Here is a 24,461-nt window from a genome sequence, read left to right as displayed (position 1 = left end):
TTCAACCAAACTTCAGCTAGAAAGAGGGTTTCAGCCACTCATGGCGGAACCAAAACAGAAAATAAAAGAAAAGAAGAAGAAAAGATGAAGAACTAAGGTGGAGAAAGCCTTGGAGAGGCCTTGCCGATTCTTGGAGAAGTGGTGGAACCAAATCTGCCTCTTCTTGTCTTCTTGAAGCCTTTAAATAGATCTTGAGAGGCTCCTTAGGGTTTGGTAGCAGTCCATGAGTCTTTTAGAGGCTGTCCAAAGTGCCCTTAGTATTGCATGTGCCTTGTTTGTGCATGAGTGAAGGCAAAAACGAGTCACATGTGATAGAAGGCAAGTGGGGGCTCTTTGGTCTTTTTAATTGCTGCCCAAGGTCTTCAAGATGTTGCCTAAAGAGTTAAGAGGCTGCCCATGCACTAATACGGAAGGTGAAGCCTCCTTTTGAATTTTGAATGTGCATGATACTAAATGGAAAATATGTGATCTTCAAGATTTGGCTTCCTTAATAAGCTTGATCTTGAAATCCAATATTTGAATGGGAATCTTGAAGATTTGGATCTCAAAATACTTCCCTTGTTTGGCTCCTCTAATATGACAACTTGGGATATGGCTTCTTGAATGAGGAAAGAGAGTGTTGAGAGTGATTTTCGGCTGCTTAAAATGAGTTTCGGAGGCTGGACTTTCAGCTCTGGACGCAAGGTTCGGCGGCCGAAGGTGCCCCCGAAAGTGGTGGAGTTTCGCCTCTGGACTGGACTTTAGGCCGCCGAAAGTGCCCCCGAAAGTGGGTGACTTTCGGCTTCCGAAAGTGCTTCCGAAGGTGCCCCCGAAAGTGGGTGACTTTCGGCTTCCGAAAGTGCTTCCGAAGGTGCTTCTGAAAGTGGCTGTTTTTTGGCTTTCTTTGGCACTTTTAAGAGCATTTTCTTCAAATTGTTTCTTCACACCAAATACTTGCAAAACATTATTAAAACCACAAAATTAGATAGAATAGGTGCAAATAAACATCAATAAGATCATGAAAATATGGACTAAAATATGCTTTATCAAATACCCCCACACTTAAGCTTTTGCTTGTCCTCAAGCAAACAAACATAGTCAAATAAGCTTTCTTTGCTCTAGATCCTTATTTCCACTTAAGCTCATACTCTAGACCCCTATTTTGAAGCATTGCAGTGAAGAATATATGCATGAAGATTACTTACCTCTTTTCCTTGTTTCCCTTTGCTTACCATGGCTAGGATTTGTTTTCTTCAAGAGAGACCATACATGCACATTAATTTGTTAAGACTTTTTCCAGCTTTTGAATTGACTTGCCCTTACCTTGAAGTACTTTATTCAGACTTTTACACTTTAGATCTTGCTTGGAAAGGTCACCAACCTATTTTTGATGTTATGGTTTATATTTTTCAGTTGGTCACCTATCCAAGTGGCTACTAGCCTTGTTCATAGTCTTTTGACCATTGGAACAGTTTTTAAATTTTGTGCTTTTGAGGTCTTTGCCTTTGCTGAATTTTCTTTCTCTCAATGATTTGGGCAAATCAACACCAATTGCTAAATCAAGTTACATTAAGTTCATTCACACAATTTCAATTTATTCTCAATCAATTGAGGGTCATCAATATATTTTTCACCATGGCAAACTCAAAGATTCAATTCAAAAGGCAATTCTCAAACATGAATACAACTCACTGCAATTGATTCAACATAAGTTTAAAGAGTTATCACATCAATGGGGTCATGGAAAGAAAGACTCATTCAACATAGTTCATCAGTTTGAGTAGAGCAAAACAAAAAGGAAGAAGAAGGTTGTGGTTGTGTGTGTTTTATTGAAAGCATAAATAACAAAAATGAAAGAATTTTCCTAATGCAAGCAAACTAAGAATCAAAGCAAAAATAAACTTAAAAGTAAAAATTCAGATGTATGCACCCCCACACTTAAATCATGCATTGTCCTCAATGTATAAGAAACATAAAAGAACAAAGGAAACTGAGTACTCCCCGGGGTGTGGTGTGCATGGCGCGATCTTCTTGATCAAGTCTCAAGTAATTGGGGAAGGGAAAAGCGTCCCAATTGCATTGAGCAAAAAGTGTAGCGCTCCTTTTGATTTGGTCATGAACCATCCTACTTTCTCCATGTACTCATGAAGTAACATGATGAGCTTCTCCTCTTTTAGATGAGGTGTGCCTCTAGCTTTTATGTTTGCATTTTTGAGATGATTGGGCAGCACCTTGAACTCCAATTCTTGTTTCTCCATGTGTAGCTGCAATTTAGTACTAAAATCTGGCAAAACAAACTCTACCTTATTCGGAGGTTTAGGAAGGCATTGATCTGCATGGTCCTTTGGTTTAGGTGCTTGGACTACCATTTGTTCCTCCGGGGCATGGACTGTTTGCATTGGAAGGATGGTATAATTGGGTTCAGTATCCTCCTTTTGCATAGGACCTAACTGAGGTGGAAGACTGATCTGCGTTGGAATCTGTGGAACAAGGTTCGGCGGCCGAAAAGTGTCTGAGTTTGGCTGCCGAAGGATGATTGCTTCTGGCGTATGAAAGGTAGTCTGGTTCGGCGGCCGAAAAGTGTCTGTATTTGGCAGCCGAAAGTCTTCAGTTTGTGGAGTGGATTGTGGCGAGGGATTCGGCTTCCGTAAGTCAGTAGGGTTCGGCGGCCGAAAAGTGTTCGGCGGCCGAAGAATGTTTTCCGCCTGCGCAATGTGTTCTTGAAGTGGCGCATCAGACTCTAGCATCTGGAGGTCAGCAGGGTTCGGCGGCCGAAAGTAGACTGGATTCGGCGGTCGAATGTCTTTTGTCTGCGCAACCTCAACCTGTTGGACGCTGCAATTGGTTTCTTTCAGTTTTGGTTCTTCCTGACTTTCATCATCTTCTTGGCTAGCTTCCCTGCATGAATCATTGGTTAGAATATCATCTTTTATATCAAAATTATCTTTGCTCAAACAATCAATGATATTTGAATCATTAACAAGTTCTGTTTGATCCGTTTGTTTGGACAAACAATATTCTGGTTGTGTTTCTTCAGCAACTCGTTCTAGCACTTGCCATCTTTCATCAGCTTGACGCTCTTCCTCTTCTCTTACCATGTCTTCTCTCCATTTGGCGGCTACTTGATCCACTTCCTGTTGGAAATTGTGCAAAGTTTCCAACATCTTACGAAAATTAGTTCTGGGATCTTGAGGTATTGCTTGGGCTTGATAGTCTTTGTAGTAGTTAGCCCCTTCATAGCCATAATTTCGATGGTCTCCCTAACATGGATTGTAAGTGTCATGGTAGGGATCATATCTTGACTGTCCATAGAATCCTTCACATGCATGTACTTGTTGGAGTTGTTGTACTTCAAGAGCTTGTTCAGCTCGGTCTATAACAGAACTTCTCATAGCAGCAATTTGTTCATAAAGTTTCGCAATGAGAAAAGGTATACTTACCTCGTCCATGATTTAATTCTGCGATGGTGACTTACTTGGGTGAGATGATGGGCGACTGAATGTTGATGAAGTTTGGCGGCTGGAGTGGAGTACTTTCGGCGGCCGAAGATTGATGAGTTCGGCGGCCGAATGTTGGGCAGATTGCTTTACGGCTTGCTTTCCAAGTCTTCTGAGAGTGCATTCAATTTCTGGATCAAAGGGTAGTGTGTCCCTGCGTTCAGATCTGGTCATGAAAGAAAATAAACAAGTAAAATCAATTCCCCGGCAACGGCGCCAATTTTTTACAGGAGCGGTTGTCGAAACGGGTCAAAAATAACCTTCTTGGTTACCTACAATTTACAACTGTAGATAGTGGTGAAGGATCGTATCCATAGAGAATTGATTACCTATTTATTTATCTCAATCAAGACCAATAGAAATAATTGAAAGCACAAGTGAAAGCAAGTAATCAAAGAGAAATAGAAACAAGTGCAAGGAAAGTAAAAAGGGGGGTTTTGAGATGATTTGATTAACAACTAGTGAAAGCAATTAAAATAGTAAGTAATCTAAAATAAGAGAGAAATCAATATGAGAAAAGTCTAGTTGAAGATATGGATCCACTTTGGTTGTTTGGGTTGATCATTGAGACATGGTTATCTTGATTGGATCAATAGGTTGGTTATGGAGGTGGAAGACGCTTCTCACCACCATGTCTTTCCTTATGAACAAACTGATTAGGGAACGTCCTCTAACCAATTACTAATCAACAAATTGCCAAGGAACGTCCTTGGGCCATAGGCATCAAAACAATTGCCAATTGCATGAAGAACTAGAAAGATCCAAACCCTAGCTACTCAAACGCATGAGATGTTGCTAGATCATACAATTTCTTGGGTTTTTACTCCAAGTGTTCTATGGACAGAATATTTCCAGCAATTACGGACTAACAAATATCCTAATCCAACAATTAATTAACTTTGCAATCAAGAATCAAGTGGCCAATTTGATCAAAACAACAAAGCAATCTTGGAATCAAAGCACAATTGCATGAATATTGAATAAAATCAAAGACAAAAGTTTCTGTTCAGATCTCACAACCCTTTAAACAACCTTAGTTTCAACCAAACTTTAGCTAGAAAGAGGGTTTCAGCCACTCATGGCTGAACCAAAACAGAAAATAAAAGAAAAGAAGAAGAAAAGATGAAGAACTAAGGTGGAGGAAGCCTTGGAGAGGCCTTGCCGATTCTTGGAGAAGTGGTGGAACCAAATCTGCCTCTTCTTGTCTTCTTGAAGCCTTTAAATAGATCTTGAGAGGCTCCTTAGGGTTTGGTAGCAGTCCATGAGTCTTTTAGAGGCTGTCCAAAGTGCCCTTGGTGTTGCATGTGCCTTGTTTGTGCATGAGTGAAGGCAAAAACGAGTCACATGTGATAAAAGGCAAGTGGGGGCTCTTTGGTCTTTTTAATTGCTGCCCAAGGTCTTCAAGATGTTGCCTAAAGAGTTAAGAGGCTGCCCATGCACTAATAAGGAAGGTGAAGTGTAATACCCGGCTCGAGTCCGGCCTCGAAATTCCTGTAGTCTGGTGGAATCTCGGGTGTCGGAACCCGCGAGAAGGGTAAGACCTATGTTTTCATGTGTGTTGTAAGAGTTTTGAATGTTTTCAAGTGTTAAAGAAATAAGTTTTGAAAGAAAAGCAAGAAAAGCAATAAGGGAGAACTGCAAAGGTTCGGCCGCCGAAGGTCCCTTTCGGCCGCCGAACATTGCATGGTTTCGGATTCACGTTCGGCTGCCGAAGGTGGTCTGGCCAGCCACTTATAAAAGGGCCAAAGGTCGGTGGAAGGAGGATATTTCTCTTCCACTTGCAGCCAGAGGTGAGTTCCAGCCTCTCCTAAGTTGACTTTCATGTTTTTCACCAAATCGTTCAAGGATTTTAAGAGTGTTGGTGTGTTTTGAAGGTTTTGAGCAAAAATAGCAAGTTTGGAAGTTTGGAGCTTTGGAAGAGGTTTTCTTCATATCTCCACGTTAGGATCACTCATCTGCAAGTTCTTAAGGAGGTAAGGGTGGATCCTGAACTTCTTTGATGGGTTTTAAAGGTTTTATGGAAGTTTGATGGGTAGTATGCATGATTAGGTTTAGGTGAGGTTTTGGGTTTTGGGAGATGTTATGTTCAATCATGTTAAGTGTTGTTTGATGTGTTGGTTTGAGGTTTTAGGCTAGTTTTGGACCTCTTTATGCATGTTTGATGGTATGTGCTAGTTGGGAGTAGTTGAGATGCAAGTTGGGTATGTTTTGGGTAAGTTTTGCATGAAACAGAGCAGGGTTCTTCCCAGCGGGCAAAACCAGGTTCTACCGCCGAAGGAAGGTTCGGCCGCCGAACCCCTTGTAAAGGCAGTTTCGGCTGCCAAAGCTTGACCCCGAAACTTGGGACTTTCGTCTCTGAAGGCAAGGTTCGGCCGTCGAAAGTGCCGTCGAAGGTTGAGTTTCGTCTCTAGACGAGACTTTCGGCTGCCGAAGGTGCCGCCGAACATGCATGAGTTTCGTCTCTGGAGAGGGGTTTCGGCCGCCGAACCTGCCGCCGAAAGTGCCCTGTCCAGCTTTTTTTTGCATGTTTTATGTGATTGTTTGGGGATCTTTTAGAGGGTTTTTTGGGGAGTTTCTTAGAGATGTTCTTGAGTTAGTTTGGTCCCTCATTTGAGTCCACCTGTGTAGGAACGGACCAGAGGAATCCCAGAGAGCAGCAGTGAGCACAGGTTCAGAACCTGCAGAGTGAGTACAGAGTCAGCCAGAGGTGAGTGGAACTTCTCTTTTCAGACTTAAACTGCTTTGAGCATATATCATGCATCATAATAAGTCTAGTAGGATGATTGCATTAGTTTCACGAGTATGATGCATTGCATAATACGATGCGTATGAGGCTGTGGATAGACCAAGGCGACTCCAATAGCCCAAACTCTGTTATAAGACCTGGCCAGGCCAGGCAGCCATCTATAGGTAAGACCTGACTAGAGCAGGCAGCAGAGATAGTAAGACTTGGCTGGGCCAAGCAGGCAGAGTGTAAGACCTGGCAGGGCCAGGCAGACGGAGGTTGTAAGACCTGGCTAGGCCAGGCATCCTTATAGTGGGATTTTTGGTGGTCATGTCTATCCTTGAGATGATGTGCTGTTATGCATTCCATGAGATCATGTTTTCAACTCATGTTTTATAGTTCTGCTCATTGGGCTTGTATAGCTCATCCCTCTCCCCTATCCCCCAGGTTTGCAGGTTCAGAGTCCAGAGGGAGTCCAGCAGGGTTTGCAAGAAGCAGAGTTATGTAATAGCTAGTGTGGACATGTACATGTAATGAGATAATGTACAGTGTGTAGCTTTGTGTTTGACTTATAAGAGTTGTAATCCCTTGTTGTAGACACATGATCAGTTTATGTATGTTTCTTTTCTTGTTACTACATATGAGAAAACCAGGCTTAACATTATGAGTTGATAGATCAGAAATAGTGCATGCACAGGTTAAGCCCTGGAGGAAAGAAAAGTTTTTAATGGTTTGACAGAAAATGTATGATCATGTATGGGATTTCACAGGTACACAGACAGTATAACAGGCTTACTATGGGTCCCGGCGACCTTAAGTCGATCTGGATCCTAGTGCCGGTAGCAGTTCGGTTTCCGGGCTGTTACAGATTTATATCAGAGCCCTAGGTTCACATGGTCGGACCGAGATAGATAGAGTTGGGCTCATAGAAGTTTAGTAGGTCAAGCACAATAGGAAAACATGTCCACTAGGATAGGATGTTAGTCCTGTCTATCTGATGATGTGCAATGCCATGATGCATGTGTTGTTTTCCTATATGCTTTGCTTATGTGCTCTGTTATGTGTTGCTTTCCAGAGAGAGTTAAGATGCGAGGAACTCGTCGATCCGCGAGATTGACTGTAGTCCCACCTGAAAGTGAGGGTACAGCTGCTCGTCCTCCTGCATTGCCAAGGGCAAGGACTCACAGGTCAAGTAGGGAGGGAACGTCAAGAGACCCTAGAAGGTCTTCTGACGAGAGCAGAAGAGGCAAAGGGGAAAGGTCAGGAGAAGAGAGAGTGGCTATGGAGGAGGCTCAGAGTCGAGATGAAAGGATGGGGGTAGGAAGGTCAGAAGAAGGCATGGGGGAGTCCCAGGGAGGCGCTCAGGCCTCAGGGTTTGGCTATCCACCCTTTCCACAGGGCCCAAAGTATCCGATGGGAGGCACGTTGGATTACTCTAGCTTTGCCCCATATCCACCCTACATGCCATATATGCCCTATCCTTCCTTCTATCCACCATATCACATGTATCCACCCCCACCTTTTCATCCAAGATCAGCATCGCCTGAATCCAGAGAAACAGTACCTCCACCACCACCTGAACCAGTAGCCCCTGTTGTTGAAGTCCAACCCAGTTCTTTAGGGGGTAATAAGGTGAAGATGACGGAGTACTTAAAGTTGGATGCTCCTAAATTCAACACGGGAGATGATCCCTTTGAGTATCTCAGTGCAGTCAGAATGATAACAAGTGAGTTGGGAGCAGATGAGAGCAGGGCCATTGAGATGGCAGGGTTCACGTTGAAATGCAAGAAAGCCAGAGAATGGTTCAAGAACTATGTGGACCCCAGAATAAACAGTATGACATGGGAAGAGTTCGCCAATGAATTTGCTGGGTGGGCTTTTCCTGACAGTTCCAGAGAGCTAAAGGTTGTGGAGTTCGAACAGTTGAGACAGACGGAGGAGATGAGCGTTGATGAGTATACAGATAAGTTCCTGGAATTGTTACCATACGTGGGTCAGGCGTATGATACGGATCAGAAGAAGGCAAAGAGATATGCCACAAGGCTTCATCCCCGGTATTTCTCTTTGATTCTTCATGCGGAGAAGGAGAGTTTCCACTCCATTGTGGATGCTGCTAGAAAGATGGAGGCCAGTGCCATAAGTCAGGGAGTAGTCAAGCAATCAAAGGCACAGTCTTCTGGTGCTAAACCAGGTTCCTCCGCACAGAGTACAGCAAGTACGAGCAAGAAGAGATGGGATAAACTCAGAGGAAAAAGAAGCAAGTTCTGGAACAGGCTTAAGTCAGGCCTGGGAATGAGTAGCGGCTCCAGTTCGGGCGCAGATCTTCCAGTTTGCAATAGGTGTGGGAGACCGCACAAAGGAGCTTGTTTGTTGGGATCTACAGCCTGCTATAGATGTGGGCAGGAGGGACATTATGCACGGGAATGTCCTCAGGCGACTTTTGTTACACCATCCCAGCAGATGACGTCAGGTAGTGTCGTACAGTCAGCAACTTCAGCCCGACCACCAAGCAGTGGCAGAGGTAGAGGAAGAGGGGCAGCCTCTTCATCAGGGATGGGTTCCCGAGGTGCAGGTCCGTCAGCTCCAGCACGGATTTTCACCATGATGCAACAGGAGGCAAACACTTCGAACACAGTGGTGTCAAGTAATCTCATCATTGGGTGTTCAGAGGTGTATGCTTTGATGGACCCCGGTGCTTCTCACTCTTTCATTTCTTCTAGAGCCGCAGAGAGATTGGGGTTGATCGTATCCGAGTTAGCGTGTCCTCTCTGGGTCAGTGGACCTAGATGTGACCCATCATTGGCAGAGTCAGTCTGTCAGGTCAATCCAGTGTTTATAGAGGATAGATGCCTTCCAGCTGACCTTGTGGTTCTAGAGTTGACAGATTTTGATGTCATTCTAGGGATGGATTGGTTATCTACCTATAGTGCTACCTTGCACTGTAGGGACAAGGTAGTGAGTCTCAGAGACCAGGATGGGTCAGAGTGTGTCTTCAGAGGAGGCAAGAGAGGGACACCTAGGGGTTTGATATCAGCCCTTCAGGCTCGTAGGATGTTGAGGAAGGGGTGTCAGGGGTTCCTAGCTTATGTGAGAGAGCTAGATAGTCGGGTTAGGGAACCATCCTCAGTACCAGTTGTTAGAGACTTTCCAAATGTGTTTCCTGAAGAGCTTCCAGGACTACCACCTGATAGGGAAATAGAGTTCGAGATAGAGTTGATGCCTGGTGCTAGACCGATCTCTATTCCTCCCTACAGGATGGCACCAACAGAGTTGAGAGAGTTGAAAGAACAGTTACAGGATTTGGTAGCAAAAGGTTTCATCCGCCCGAGTACCTCCCCTTGGGGTGCTCCAGTATTATTTGTCAGAAAGAAGGATGGACCACTTAGACTTTGTGTCGACTACAGACAGTTGAACAAAGTCACTATAAAAAACAAGTATCCTTTACCCAGGATCGATGATCTATTCGACCAGCTGGCAGGAGCAGGTTGTTTTTCTAAGATAGATCTGAGATCTGGATACCACCAGTTGAAAATCAGGGAAGGAGATGTATCTAAGATTGCTTTCAGGACCAGATATGGGCATTATGAGTTCCTAGTGATGCCGTTCGGGTTGACTAATGCCCCTGCCGCATTCATGGATCTCATGAACAGGGTTTTCAGGGAGTACTTGGATCTTTTTGTGATCGTCTTTATAGATGATATCTTGGTGTACTCCAGGAATGCCGAGGAGCATGCCCAGCATCTGAGGATAGTTTTACAAACTTTGAGAGAGCATGGCTTGTATGCCAAGTTCTCCAAGTGCGAGTTCTGGCTAAGGAGCATTGCCTTTTTGGGACATGTAGTATCAGAGGAAGGAATAACAGTAGATCCCAAGAAGGTAGAGGCAGTAGCCAATTGGCCTACACCCACGACAGTGACAGAGATCAAGAGTTTTCTGGGTTTGGCAGGCTACTATCGGAGGTTCGTTCAGGACTTTTCGAAGATAGCTGCTCCTATGACCAGACTGACCAGGAAGAATCAGAAGTTCGTATGGGCAGAGGATTGTGATGAGAGTTTTGAAGAGTTGAAGAGACGGTTGACTTCAGCACCGGTGTTAGCTCTGCCGAACAGTGATGATGATTTCACAGTGTTCTGTGATGCATCCCGAGTGGGATTAGGTTGTGTGTTAATGCAGAATGACAGAGTGATAGCTTATGCTTCTAGACAGCTTAAGAGGCACGAGCTGAACTACCCGACACACGATCTTGAGATGGCAGCTATTATCTTTGCACTTAAGATGTGGAGGCATTACCTCTATGGGGTAAAGTGTGAGATCTATATGGATCATAAGAGCCTGCAGCACATCTTGAGTCAGAGAGAGTTAAACTTGAGGCAGAGACGGTGGGTAGAATTGCTCAGTGATTACGATTGTAAGATTCAGTATCATCCGGGTAAGGCTAATGTTGTAGCTGATGCCTTAAGCCGGAAGTCACTTGGCAGTTTATCCCACATTGCAGTAGAGAGAAGACCGGTGGTGAAGGACTTTTATAGACTCATGGATGAAGGGCTACAGTTGCAGTTATCTGGTACAGGTGCTTTGCTTGCACAGATGAGAGTTACACCAGTGTTTCTAGAGCAAGTGGCTCAGAAACAGCACGAAGATCCTGAGTTAGTGAAGATTGCCAGGACTGTTCAGTCGGGCAACAGTGCAGAGTTCAGATTTGACAGTGAGTGTAACGACCCGAAAATCGGACCGCTACCGACGCTAGGATCCGGGTCGACTTAAGGCCGCCGGGACCCGTAGCAAGCCTAACATGCATCCTGTGAACCTACTTAATCCCATACATGATCAACAACATACATAAAAAAATTTAAAACTTTTCTTTCATACATCCAACTCAACCTGAACATGCACTGCACATAGCCATAATCATAAACATGATCCCTCTGTGGGATCTCATCAATGCCCCAATGGGCGATACATCATAAGATGAGTTGGCTTTCATGAACGTAATAAAACATTTTTTATCATGAAATAAAAGGGATACCTCATACACAATGTCAAGCACAATATCTAATCCTCAATATCATTACATGACTGAAACTGTACTTTTACATCACATTAATACATTCATCATGTCCACACTATCTATTACATATGCCAGACTTCATTACTCTTGTAAACCTCCTGGTCTACCCTGTACCTGCAATCCTGGGGAAATAGGGAGAGGGGTGAGCTACTAGAGCCCAGTGAGCAGAATAATAAAACACTTAAAACATATGATAACATGAAATGCATCACATCACAGCTAATCACATCAAGGATGAACTTGTCACCAATAGCCCTCTACATGGTCCAACTGTGCCAGAACGTAGAATGGGTCCTGGTCTTTCCCTTACATATCATAACATAACAGTGTCCAACTGTGCCAGAACGTAGAATGGGTCCTGGTCTTTCCCTTACATAGTGCCAGCGAACGTAGAATGGGTCCCACTGGTCTTACTTTCCGTACCGTACATATCATATCGTCATATCATAGATCGAGGGCTATGGATCATTCAACATTCATCCACATCAACATCAAAATGTGCAATGCAACATATTCATGAATTCTAATGCAAGCAACCTAATTCATCACATGGCATTCATGATGCATGAACAATGCTCAAAACTTTGAAATTTATTTACTTTAACGTAAAGGTTTATTCCACTCACCTCTGGATAGCCCTGACCAGACACTGGGGCAACAGACTCACTGCGGGGGTTCTCGGTTCCTCGGGTCCGAACCTACACAGGTGGACTCAAATGAGGGACCAAACATACGTGAACATAACTCTAAACTATTCCCCAAAAACCCCCCTAAAACATCATGGAATGATCATAGAAAAACATGCAAGAAAGGGCTGGACAGGGCACTTTCGGCGGCAGGTTCGGCGGCCGAAAGTCCCTCCAGAGCCGAAAGTCAGGCAGGTTCGGCGGCACCTTCGGCGGCCAAAACTCCCAGACAGAGGCAAAACTCATGCATGTTCAGCGGCACCTTCAACGGCCGAAAGTCCCAGACAGAGACGAAAGTCTCCTTTCGGGGGCAAGCTTCGGCAGCCGAAGGCTGCCTCCACAAGCATGTTCGGCGGCCGAAAGTTCCTTCGGCTGCCGAACCTGGTTTCTCCCAAAATGGCAGAAACTCAGCTCCCCTATGCATTTATGCCTCCTATCTCATCCAAACATGCATAAACCTATTCTACAACATTCCTCAATCATACACAAGCAACATACAAGTTCCTAGGGGCATCAAACCATCAAAAACCCCAACTACAACACACAAGCAACTCACATTGTTCAAAATCACATCAAAAACCCATAAGCTCAACATAAGCTACACATGCATTTTCTACCCCATGAACTTGCATAAAACTTGCTTAAAACGTAATGTAAGCTAGAGATCGACTCTTACCTCTTGAAGATCGAGGGTGGAGGCGATCTAACTTGGAGTTGGAAGAGATTTGAGTTTTTGAACCTCAAAGCTCCAAAACTTGCTCAAAACTCGAAAATCTTCAAAACAAGATGAAAACTAGTGAAAAACTTGAAAGATCTGAAGGAAAAGACTCAAGATCGGTGAGGGGTGGCAGAGAACTCACCTTGGCCGGAAATGGGGAAAAAGCTCGCCCGTTTTTGGCTAAGGGACCCTTTTATAGTGGCTGGCCAGGCCACGTTCAGGGGCCAAACGTGCCTCCGCATGCATGCCATGTTCGGCGGCAGAAATTGAGGTTCGGCGGCCAAACCTGGATTTTCCTCACTTATGCTTCTCTTTCAAAACTTGCTCCAAACTCAGAAATCTTCAAAACAAGATGAAAACTAGTGAAAAACTTGAAAGATCTGAAGGAAAAGACTCAAGATCGGTGAGGGGTGGCGGAGAACTCACCTTGGCCGGAAATGGGGAAAAAGCTTGCCCGTTTTCGGCTAAGGGACCCTTTTATAGTGGCTGGCCAGGCCACGTTCGGGGGCCGAACGTGCCTCCGCATGCATGCCATATTCGGCGGCTGAACTTGAGGTTCGGCGGCCGAACCTGGATTTTCCTCACTTATGCTTTCGGGGGCCTAAAGGCGCTCTCGAAGGCATGCATGTTCGGCGGCCGAACTTGAGATTCGGCGGCCGAACCTGAGTTTTCCTTCAAGGTTGTTTTTATGCAAAAACTCATTTCCATTATACTTAAAACCATGAAATACCTTAAAACATTTTATGAAAACATGATTCTACCCTACTAGAGGCTTCCGACATCCGAGATTCCACCGGATGGTAGGAATTTCGATATCGGAGTCTAGCCGGGGATTACAGTGAGGGGATTCTTCATCACGGTAAGAGATTATGTGTACCAGATGATAGCAGTTTGAAGGAAGACATTATGAGGGAAGCTCATAGTGCGAGGTATAGCGTTCACCCTGGAGCCACCAAGATGTATCAAGACCTGAGAAGAGTATATTGGTGGCCAGCGATGAAGAGGGAAGTGGCACAGTTTGTGTCAGCCTGCGAGACATGTCAAAGGGTGAAGCTAGAACACCAGAAGCCGGCGGGACTGCTGAACCCACTGCCAATTCCAGAATGGAAATGGGAGAACATAGCTATGGATTTTGTAGTGGGGTTACCGGCGACGTCCAACAGGCTAGACTCCATATGGGTGATTGTGGATAGACTGACTAAATCTGCCCACTTCATTCCAGTCAGGAGTAACTACTCTGTGGACAAGTTGGCGCAGGTATATGTAGAAGAGATAGTGAGGCTGCATGGAGTTCCAGTGTCGATTGTATCAGATAGAGGACCTCAGTTCACCTCCAGATTTTGGCGGAGTCTGCAGAGTGAAATGGGCACACGATTGGATTTCAACACTGCTTTCCATCCATCCACAGACAGACGGTCAGTCAGAGAGGACCATCCAGACCATAGAAGATATGCTGAGAATGTGTGTGTTAGACTTTGGCGGTTCTTGGAGGCAGCATCTACCTTTGGTGGAGTTTGCCTACAACAACAGCCATCACGCTAGCATAGGGATGGCTCCTTATGAAGCTCTGTATGGGAGGAAGTGCAGAACACCTGTTTGCTGGGAAGAGGTAGGAGAGAAGGCTCTTGCAGGGCCAGAGTTAGTTGAGATTACCAGCAAGTTAGTGCCTATCATCAGAGAGAGGATCAGAACAGCTGTGAGCAGACAGAAAAGCTATGCAGACATCCGTAGGAAGCAGATAGAGTTCCAGGAGGGGGATATGGTATTGCTCAAGGTGTCGCCAATGAAGGGAGTGGTTCGCTTTGGCAGAAAGGGTAAACTAGCCCCACGGTACATTGGTCCCTTTGAGATCTTGCAGAAGATCGGGCCTGTGTCGTATAAGCTGGATTTACCTGCATCCATGGAACGAATTCATCTGGTATTCCATGTTTCTATGTTGAGGAAGTTTGTGTCGGATCCGAGTAAGGTTCTCAGTGAACCTGATATAGAGATCCTTGGAGATCTCACGTATGAAGAGCAGCCAGTAAGGATCATGGACACACAGATCAGAAAGTTGAGGAACAAGGAGATACCAATGGTGAAAGTCCTGTGGAACCACCACAACCTAGAAGAGTGCACCTGGAAGACACGAGAATCCATGCTCCAGCAATACCCATATCTGTTTTGAGGTTAGTGTTTCCCCTTTTCGATGTGTGTTATGTTGTGTTAGGGACATTCGGGGACGAATGTGCTTAAGGGGGGAAGAATGTAATACCCGGCTCGAGTCCGGCCTCGGAATTCCTGTAGTCTAGTGGAATCTCGGGTGTCGGAACCCGCGAGAAGGGTAAGACCTATGTTTTCATGTGTGTTGTAAGAGCTTTGAATGTTTTCAAGTGTTAAAGAAATGAGTTTTGAAAGAAAAGCAAGAAAAGCAATAAGGGAGAACTGCAAAGGTTCGGCCGCCGAACATTGTATGGTTTCGGATTCACGTTCGGCTGCCGAAGGTGGCCTGGCCAGCCACCTATAAAAGGGCCAAAGGTGGGTGGAAGGAGGATATTTCTCCTCCACTTGTAGCCAGAAGTGAGTTCCAGCCTCTCCCAAGTTGACTTTCATGTTTTTCACCAAATCGTTCAAGGATTTTAAGAGTGTTGGTGTGTTTTGAAGGTTTTGAGCAAAAATAGCAAGTTTGGAAGTTTGGAGCTTTGGAAGAGGTTTTCTTCATATCTCCATGTTAGGATCACTCATCCGCAAGTTCTTAAGGAGGTAAGGGTGGATCCTGAACTTCTTTGATGGGTTTTAAAGGTTTTATGGAAGTTTGATGGGTAGTATGCATGATTAGGTTTAGGTGAGGTTTTGGGTTTTGGGAGATGTTATGTTCAAGCATGTTAAGTGTTGTTTGATGTGTTTGTTTGAGGTTTTAGGCTAGTTTTGGACCTCTTTATGCATGTTTGATGGTATGTGCTAGTTGGGAGTAGTTGAGATGCATGTTGGGTACGTTTTGGGTAAGTTTTGCATGAAACAGAGCAGGGTTCTGCCCAGCGGGCAAAACCAGGTTCAGCCGCCGAAGGAAGGTTCGGCCGCCAAACCCCTTGTGGAGGCAGTTTCGGCTGCCAAAGCTTGCCCCCGAAACTTGGGACTTTCATCTCTGGAGGCAAGGTTCGGCCACCAAAAGTGCCGCCGAAGGTTGAGTTTCGTCTCTGGACGAGACTTTCGGCTGCCGAAGGTGCCGCCGAACATGCATGAGTTTCGTCTCTGGAGAGGGGTTTCGGCCGCCGAACCTGCCGCCGAAAGTGCCCTGTCCAGCTTTCTTTTGCATGTTTTATGTGATTGTTTGGGGATCTTTTAGAGGGTTTTTTGGGGAGTTTCTTAGAGATGTTCTTGAGTTAGTTTAGTCCCTCATTTGAGTCCACCTGTGTAGGAACGGACCAGAGGAATCCCAGAGAGCAGCAGTGAGCACAGGTTCAGAACCTGCAGAGTGAGTACAGAGTCAGCCAGAGGTGAGTGGAACTTCTCTTTTCAGACTTAAACTGCTTTGAGCATATATCATGCATCATAATAAGTCTAGTAGGATGATTGCATTAGTTTCACGAGTATGATGCATTGCATAATACGATACGTATGAGGCTGTGGATAGACCAAGGCGACTCCAATAGCCCAAACTCTGTTATAAGACCTGGCCGGGCCAGGCAGCCATCTGTTGGTAAGACCTGACTAGAGCAGGCAGCAGAGATAGTAAGACCTGGCTGGGCCAGCCAGGCAGACGGAGGTTGTAAGACCTGGCTAGGCCAGGCATCCTTATAGTGGGATTTTTGGTGGTCATGTCTATCCCTGAGATGATGTGCTGTTATGCATTCCATGATATCATGTTTTCAACTCATGTTTTATAGTTCTGCTCATTGGGCTTGTATAGCTCATCCCTCTCCCCTATCCCCCAGGTTTGCAGGTTCAGAGTCCAGAGGGAGTCCAGCAGGGTTTGCAAGAAGCAGAGTTATGTAATAGCTAGTGTGGACATGTACATGTAACGAGATAATGTACAGTGTGTAGCTTTGTGCTTGACTTATAAGAGTTGTAATCCCTTGTTGTAGACACATGATCAGTTTATGTATGTTTCTTTTCTTGTTACTACATATGAGAAAACCAGGCTTAACATTATGAGTTGATAGATCAGAAATAGTGCATGCACAGGTTAAGCCCTAGAGGAAAGAAAAGTTTTTAATGGTTTGACAGAAAATGTATGATCATGTATGGGATTTCACAGGTACACAGACAGTATAACAGGCTTACTACGGGTCCCGGCGACCTTAAGTCGATCTGGATCTTAGTGCCGGTAGCAGTTCGGTTTCCGGGCTGTTACATGAAGCCTCCTTTTGAATTTTGAATGTGCATGATACTAAGTGGGAAACATGTGATCTTCAAGATTTGGCTTCCTTAATAAGCTTGATCTTGAAATCCAATATTTGAATGTGAATCTTGAAGATTTGGATCTCAAAATACTTCCCTTGTTTGGCTCCTCTAATATGGCAACTTGGGATATGGCTTCTTGAATGAGGAAAGAGAGTGTTGAGAGTGATTTTCGGCTGCTTAAAATGAGTTTCGGAGGCTGGACTTTCGGCTCTGGACGCAAGGTTCGGCGGCCGAAGGTGCCCCCGAAAGTGGTGGAGTTTCGCCTCTGGACTGGACTTTAGGCCGCCGAAAGTGCCCCCGAAAGTGGGTAACTTTCGGCTTCCGAAAGTGCTTCCGAAGGTGCCCCCAAAAGTGGGTGACTTTCGGCTTCCGAAAGTGCTTCCGAAGGTGCTTTCGAAAGTGGCTGTTTTTTGGCATTCTTTGGCACTTTTAAGAGCATTTTCTTCAAATTGTTTCTTCACACCTAATACTTACAAAACATTATTAAAGCCACAAAATTAGATAGAATAGATGCAAATAAACATCAATAAGATCATAAAAATATGGACTAAAATATGCTCTATCACTCATAATGCCAGATACAGCGTTCACCCCGGAGCCACTAAGATATATCAAGATCTGAAGAAAGTGTATTGGTGGCCAGCTATGAAGAAAGAAGTGGCACAGTTTGTGTCAGCCTGCGAAGTGTGTCAGAGGGTGAAGCTGGAATATCGGAAGCCGGCTGGAATGCTTAACCCACTACCTATTCCAGAGTGGAAATGGGAGAATATAGCTATGGACTTCATGGTGGGGTTACCGGCATTGTCCAATAGGTTAGACTCCATATGGGTGATTGTGGACAGACTGACCAAATCTGCTCACTTCATCCCTGTTAGGAGTGGCTATTCTGTGGACAAGTTGGCGCAGGTGTATGTAGATGAGGTTGTCAGGTTGCATGGGGTTCCTATTTTAATAGTGTCTGATAGAGGGCCCCAGTTCACCTCCAGGTTTTGGCGGAGTCTGCAGAACGCTATGAGTATCAGGTTGGATTTTAGCACTGCTTTCCATCCTCAGACGGACGGACAATCAGAGAGGACCATCCAAACAATAGAGGATATGCTCAGAATGTGTGTGCTGGATTTTGGCGGTTCTTGGAGGCAGCATCTACCTTTGGTGGAGTTTGCCTACAATAACAGCTATCATGCTAGTATCGGGATGGCTCCATATGAAGTTTTATATGGAAGGAAGTGTAGATCGCCTGTCTATTGGGAAGAAGTTGGAGAAAGGGCCTTGGCAGGTCCTGAGCTAGTAGAGATCACCAGCAGAGTGGTGCCCATAATCAGAGAAAGAATCAAGACTGCTACAAGCAGGCAAAAGAGTTATGCAGATATCCGCAAAAGGCAAGTAGAGTTTCAAGAGGAGGATTTGGTATTGCTCAAGGTGTCTCCGATGAAAGGGGTGATTCGATTTGGGAAGAAAGGTAAGCTAGCTCCACGGTACATCGGACCCTTTGAAGTCTTGCAAAAGATTGGGAATGTATCGTACAAGCTGGACTTGCCTGCTTCAATGGAGAGAATCCATCCGGTTTTCCATGTTTCCATGTTAAGGAAGTTCGTGTCAGATCCGGGCAAGGTTCTTAGTGAGCCTGATATGGAGATCCAAGAGGATCTCACCTATATTGAACAGCCAGTACGGATCCTAGACACCTAAATCAGAAAGCTAAGGAATAAGGAAATCCCGATGGTGAAAGTCCTTTAGAATCACCACAACATCGAAGAGTGTACCTAGGAGACACGGGAGTCTATGCTCCGGCAATATCCTCATCTCTTCTAAGGTGAGTTTTTATGTGCTTTGTATGAATGTTTATGTTTTATCCTATGCCATGTGTTTGTTTGGTGAACATTCGGGGACGAATGTTCTTAAGGGGGGAAGAATGTAATACCCGGCTAGACTCCGGTATCGGAATTCCTACCGTTCGGTGGAATCTCGGATGTCGGAAACCTCTAGAAGGGTAAAATCATGTTTTTATAAAATGTTTCAATGTATCTTATGGTTTTAAGCAAAAAGGAAATTGAGTTTTAAATGAAAAAGGCTAAGGAGACATTTCCAGGTTCGGCCGCCGAACGTGGGATGGTTTAGAGGGCAAGTTAGGCTTCCGAAAGTTTCAAAGGTTCGGCCGCCAAACTTGCATGAGTTTTGGAGGCACTTTAGGCTGCCGAAAGGTGGTCTGCCTGCCCCTATATAAGAGCTCCATGGCCGAAATGGACGAGTTTTCTCCCCATTTTCGGCCACGGTGAGTTCTTGCTCTCCCATGGTTCATTTTAGATGTTTTTCCTTCGATCTTTCATGTTTTAACAAGCTTTATGTTGATTTGAAGATATTTGAACAAAAGAGTGAGTTTTGGAAGCTTGGAGACCAAAGAGTTGAGATCTCTCCCATCTCCAAGTTGGATCGTCTCTCCTCTCGTTCTTCAAGAGGTAAGAGTAGATCCATAGTTCCTTTAATGTTTTAAGTAAGTTTTATGAAGTTTCTTAGAGTAGAAATGCATGTGTAGGTTTATGTGGAGTTTATGGGTTTACTGTGCGTTTATGAACAATGTATGTTGGATATGCATGTTTGATGTGTTGTAGATGGGGTTGAGGATAGCTTGAAGACCCTATGGAGCTTGTATGCTTGAGTATGCATGTTGTTGTAACGACCCGAAAATCGGACCGCTACCGGCGCTAGGATCCGGGTCGACTTAAGGCCGCCGGGACCCATAGCAAGCCAAACATACATCCTGGAAACCTATGTAACAGCCCGGCCCCTTTCGACCGGCCCTGTTACCGCTCACAGCCCGTGACCTTCCTCTGGGCCCAGCCACTATGAGCAGCTCTTAACATCCCTTCACCCTCACGGGTTCCAGGCAGGATTTGTCCCTCGGGGGAGCCATTACGGTCCGCCCTAGCCCGAGTGGATTTGGCCCAATTCCTTCCTCTGGGAATTAGGTCGCCTCTCCACTGCTCGAACCCTTGACCTCCCACTTTAAGGGAATAGTCTGGTGAGAGTGAGTACCAATTGTGCCATTGGAACAATTGGTACTCACTCTCACCAGACTATTCCCTTAAAGTGGGAGGTCAAGGGTTCGAGCAGTGGGGGAGGCGACCTAATTCCCAGAGGAAGGAATTGGGCCAAATCCACTCGGGCTAGGGCGGGCCGTAATGGCTCCCCCGAGGGACAAATCCTGCCTGGAACCCGTGAGGGTGAAGGGATGTTAAGAGCTGCTCACAGTGGCTGGGCCCAGAGGAAGGTCACGGGCTGTGAGCGGTAACAGGGCCGGTCGAAAGGGGCCGGGCTGTTACATAAAAAAAAGCGCCTTTTTATGTAACAGCCCGGCCCCTTTCGACCGGCCCTGTTACCGCTCACAGCCCGTGACCTTCCTCTGGGCCCAGCCACTGTGAGCAGCTCTTAACATCCCTTCACCCTCACGGGTTCCAGGCAGGATTTGTCCCTCGGGGGAGCCATTACGGCCCGCCCTAGCCCGAGTGGATTTGGCCCAATTCCTTCCTCTGGGAATTAGGTCGCCTCCCCCACTGCTCGAACCCTTGACCTCCCACTTTAAGGGAATAGTCTGGTGAGAGTGAGTACCAATTGTGCCTACTCACTCTCACCAGACTATTCCCTTAAAGTGGGAGGTCAAGGGTTCGAGCAGTGGGGGAGGCGACCTAATTCCCAGAGGAAGGAATTGGGCCAAATCCACTCGGGCTAGGGCGGGCCGTAATGGCTCCCCCGAGGGACAAATCCTGCCTGGAACCCGTGAGGGTGAAGGGATGTTAAGAGCTGCTCACAGTGGCTGGGCCCAGAGGAAGGTCACGGGCTGTGAGCGGTAACAGGGCCGGTCCAAAGGGGCCGGGCTGTTACATAAAAAGGCGCCTTTTTATGTAACAGCCCGGAAGTGATCCCCGGCACTGTTACCGCTCACAGCCCGTGACCTTCCTCTGGGCCCAGCCACTGTGAGCAGCTCTTAACATCCCTTCACCCTCACGGGTTCCAGGCAGGATTTGTCCCCTTGGGTTCTCGACGTCGCATCCTTCCCCAAGTGGATTTGGCCCAAATTTCCCTTAGGAAATTAGGTCGCCTCTCCCACTGCTCGAACCCTTGACCTCCCACTTTAAGGGAATAGTCTGGTGAGAGTGAGTACCAATTGTTCCAAGTTGGGAGGCGTTTATGCATGTTGAGCTGAGTTTCTGCCCTTTTGGGAAGAACTCAGGTTCGGCAGCCGAAGGCTCTTTCGGCCGCCGAACCTGCCTTTGGTAGCATGTATCGGCTGCTGAACCCTGCCCCCGAAAGTGGACTTTCGGCTCTGAAAGGGAGTTTCGGCCGCCGAACATGCATGAGTTTTGTCTCTGGAGGGAACCTTCGGCCGCCGAAAGTGCCGTCGAAGGTGCATGACTTTCGGCTCTGGAGGGCCTTTCGGCCGCCGAACCTGCCGCCGAAAGTGCCCTGTTCAGCCCTCCTCTGCATGATTTATGTGATTATTTTAAGGTGTTTTAGGGGGTTTTTGGGGAGTATTTTAGAGTCATGTTTATGTATGTTAGGTCCCTCATTTGAGTCCACCTGTGTAGGTTCGGACCCGAGAAACCGAGGACCCCAGCAGTGAGTTTAGCTGCTTCTGAGTCTGTTAGAGTTTCAGCCAGAGGTGAGTGGAATATCTTATTTCGTTTCAAAGTAAATAAATAAATTATGAGCATGATACACACATCATGAATGCCATGAGATATATTAGGGTGCTTGCATTAGAATTCACGAATATGTTGCATTGCATAATATGTTGTTGATGTGGGTGAATGTTGGATGATCCTTTAGCCGCACTACGTTATGATATGATGTGATACGGTATGGAAGACCAGTGAGGCCCATTCTACGCCCCTGGCATATTGGAATGTTATGTTATGAATGTAATGTAAGAGAAAGACCAGTGAGGCCCAGTCTACGCCCCTGGCACTATTGGAATGAGTAGTGGGCTATTGGTGACAAGTTTATCCTTGATGTGGATTGTTTGTGATATGTTGCATTTCATGAAAGCATAAAATTTAAATTGAATGTTTAATTATTCTGCTCACTGGGCTTTATAGCTCACCCCTCTCCCTTAACCCCCAGGTTTGCAGGTACAGGGTAGACCAGGAGGTCAGCAGGAGTAGAGTCATGTGTTACGTAATAGCTAGATGTGGACATGGATATGATGTAATGTAAAAGTGTGATATAGAAATGTTATGTAATGATGCTTATGAAAGTTTAGAGTTGTGCTTGACCATAGTATTATGTTAATCCCTTTCTAGTACATGATCTTAATGTTTAATGATGATTATTGTAAACCAAACTCAATTTATGTTATGTCACCCCATTAGAGCATTGATGAGGACTCCAAGGTGGGGTTAATGTTTATGTTTATGAATAGTGCATGCACAGGTTGAGTTTGGTGATTGAATGGAAAGAAAAGTTCAAAATTTTTATGCATGTTGTTGATCATGTATGGAATTAAACAGGTTCACAGGATGAATGTTTGGCTTGCTACGGGTCCCGGCGGCCTTAAGCCGATCTGGATCCTAGCGCTAGTAGCAGTCCGATTTTCGGGTCGTTACACCCTGGTCTTTCTCTTATATAGTGTCAGGGCACGTAGAATGGGCAGCCCTGGTCTTCCGTATCTGTCATAACATAACCTGCTCGAGGGCTAGTGGGTCGTCCAATATCCATCCACAATAACAGTAAATATGCAATGCATCATATTCGTGAATTCTAATGCAAACAACCTATTACATAGCATGGCATTCGTGATACATGAACATGCTTAAAAAGTTTGATTACTTTTAAACAATAGATTAGTTTAGTTCTACTCACCTCTGGCTGACGCTCGACTGACAAAGACGCAGCTGGCTCACTGAAGGCCTCTACGGTCTCCCTGGTCCAATCCTACACAGGTGGACTCAAATGAGAGAGCAACACAACCATTACATGACTCTAAACAACTCCCCAAAGACCCCCTAAAACATCACAAAACATGCATGTAAAACAAGCAAAGGAAGGCTGGGCAGAGGACTTTCGGCGGCACCTTCGGCGGCCGAAGGTCTTCTATAGATCCGAAAGTCGGGGTCCTTCGAGGGCAGGTTCGGCGGCCGAAGGTCCTCCACAGATCCGAAAGCCAGGGACTTTCGAGGGCGGGTTCGGCTGCCGAAACTCCCTTACAGATCCGAAAGTGCATGCTTTCGAAGGCAAGTTAGGCGGCCAAAAGGCTGCCTCCCATGCAGGTTCGGCGGCCGAACCTGGGTTCTCCAGGATGGCAGAACCCGATTCTGCCCTATGTATTTCAGCATCAAAACTCTCAAATCCTCACACCCAACTTCCCAAAACATGCATACTCACTCCAACATATATAAGGGATAAAAAACTAGTCTAAACCCCAACACACAACAACAAAACACAAGAGAGAGCATACATTCACCAAAATCCAACTCAAAGCCTATAACCTTAGATCTAGCTATTCATGCATTTTTAACTTTTAACCCTTTTTAAAACTTACTTAAAACATATAAAAAGGCAAGGATCTACACTTACCTCTGGAAGATCTAAGGTAGATGCAACCCAAACTTGGAGTTGAGGAGAAACGGTCTCCCAACTTTAAAATCCTTGATCCAAGCTCAAAACTTCAAAAATAAACGAAAACTCATGAAAATTTGAAGGATTTGAAGGAAAAACATAAAATCATCAAAGGAAGGGCAAGAATTCACCTTTGCCCGAAAATGGAGAGAGAAACTCCCCATTTTCGGACTGGAGGCCTCTTATAGGTGGCTGGCCAGACCACCTTTGGGGGCCGAAAGGAGAGCTCCCGTGGCAGCACCATGTTCGGTGGCCGAACCTGGGCTTGGCCCTCAAAAATATTTTTCTTTCAAACATATTTTACCCTTCTAAGAGGTCCCGACATCCGAGATTCTGGATTCCAACGGGGATTCCGTCGAAAAGTTAGAATTTCGACACCGGAGTCTAGCCGGGTATTACAATTCCAAACCGGCTGCCACTCCTCTTGAACAAAATCATAAGCTGGCTCTTGTGAAGGGTGCTAAATCCATTGCTCCTACTTTCTATAGGTGCTTGGTGGATCGCCTTATTTATCTCATCATTACTCGGTCCGAATTATCCTATTGTATATATATCCTTGCGAAATTCATGCAATGACCACTGCAGGTTCATTGGGAGTCAACTCTCCGAGGAGTCCATTATCTCAAAGGCCAACCCGGCCAAGGTATCATAATGCGTGCCAATTGTAACCTTGCCTTGACCGTTTACTACGACTTTGACCGGGCTAATTGCCCTTTGACCCACAGATCTTTCACTGGTAATTTTGTTCTTGTGGGTGGCTCTCCCATTTCTTGGAAGACTAAGAAGCAACCGA

Source organism: Manihot esculenta, chromosome 6 (assembly GCF_001659605.2).
Source record: "Manihot esculenta cultivar AM560-2 chromosome 6, M.esculenta_v8, whole genome shotgun sequence".
Taxonomy (NCBI): Eukaryota; Viridiplantae; Streptophyta; class Magnoliopsida; order Malpighiales; family Euphorbiaceae; genus Manihot; species Manihot esculenta.
This window is presented reverse-complemented; position numbering follows the sequence as displayed.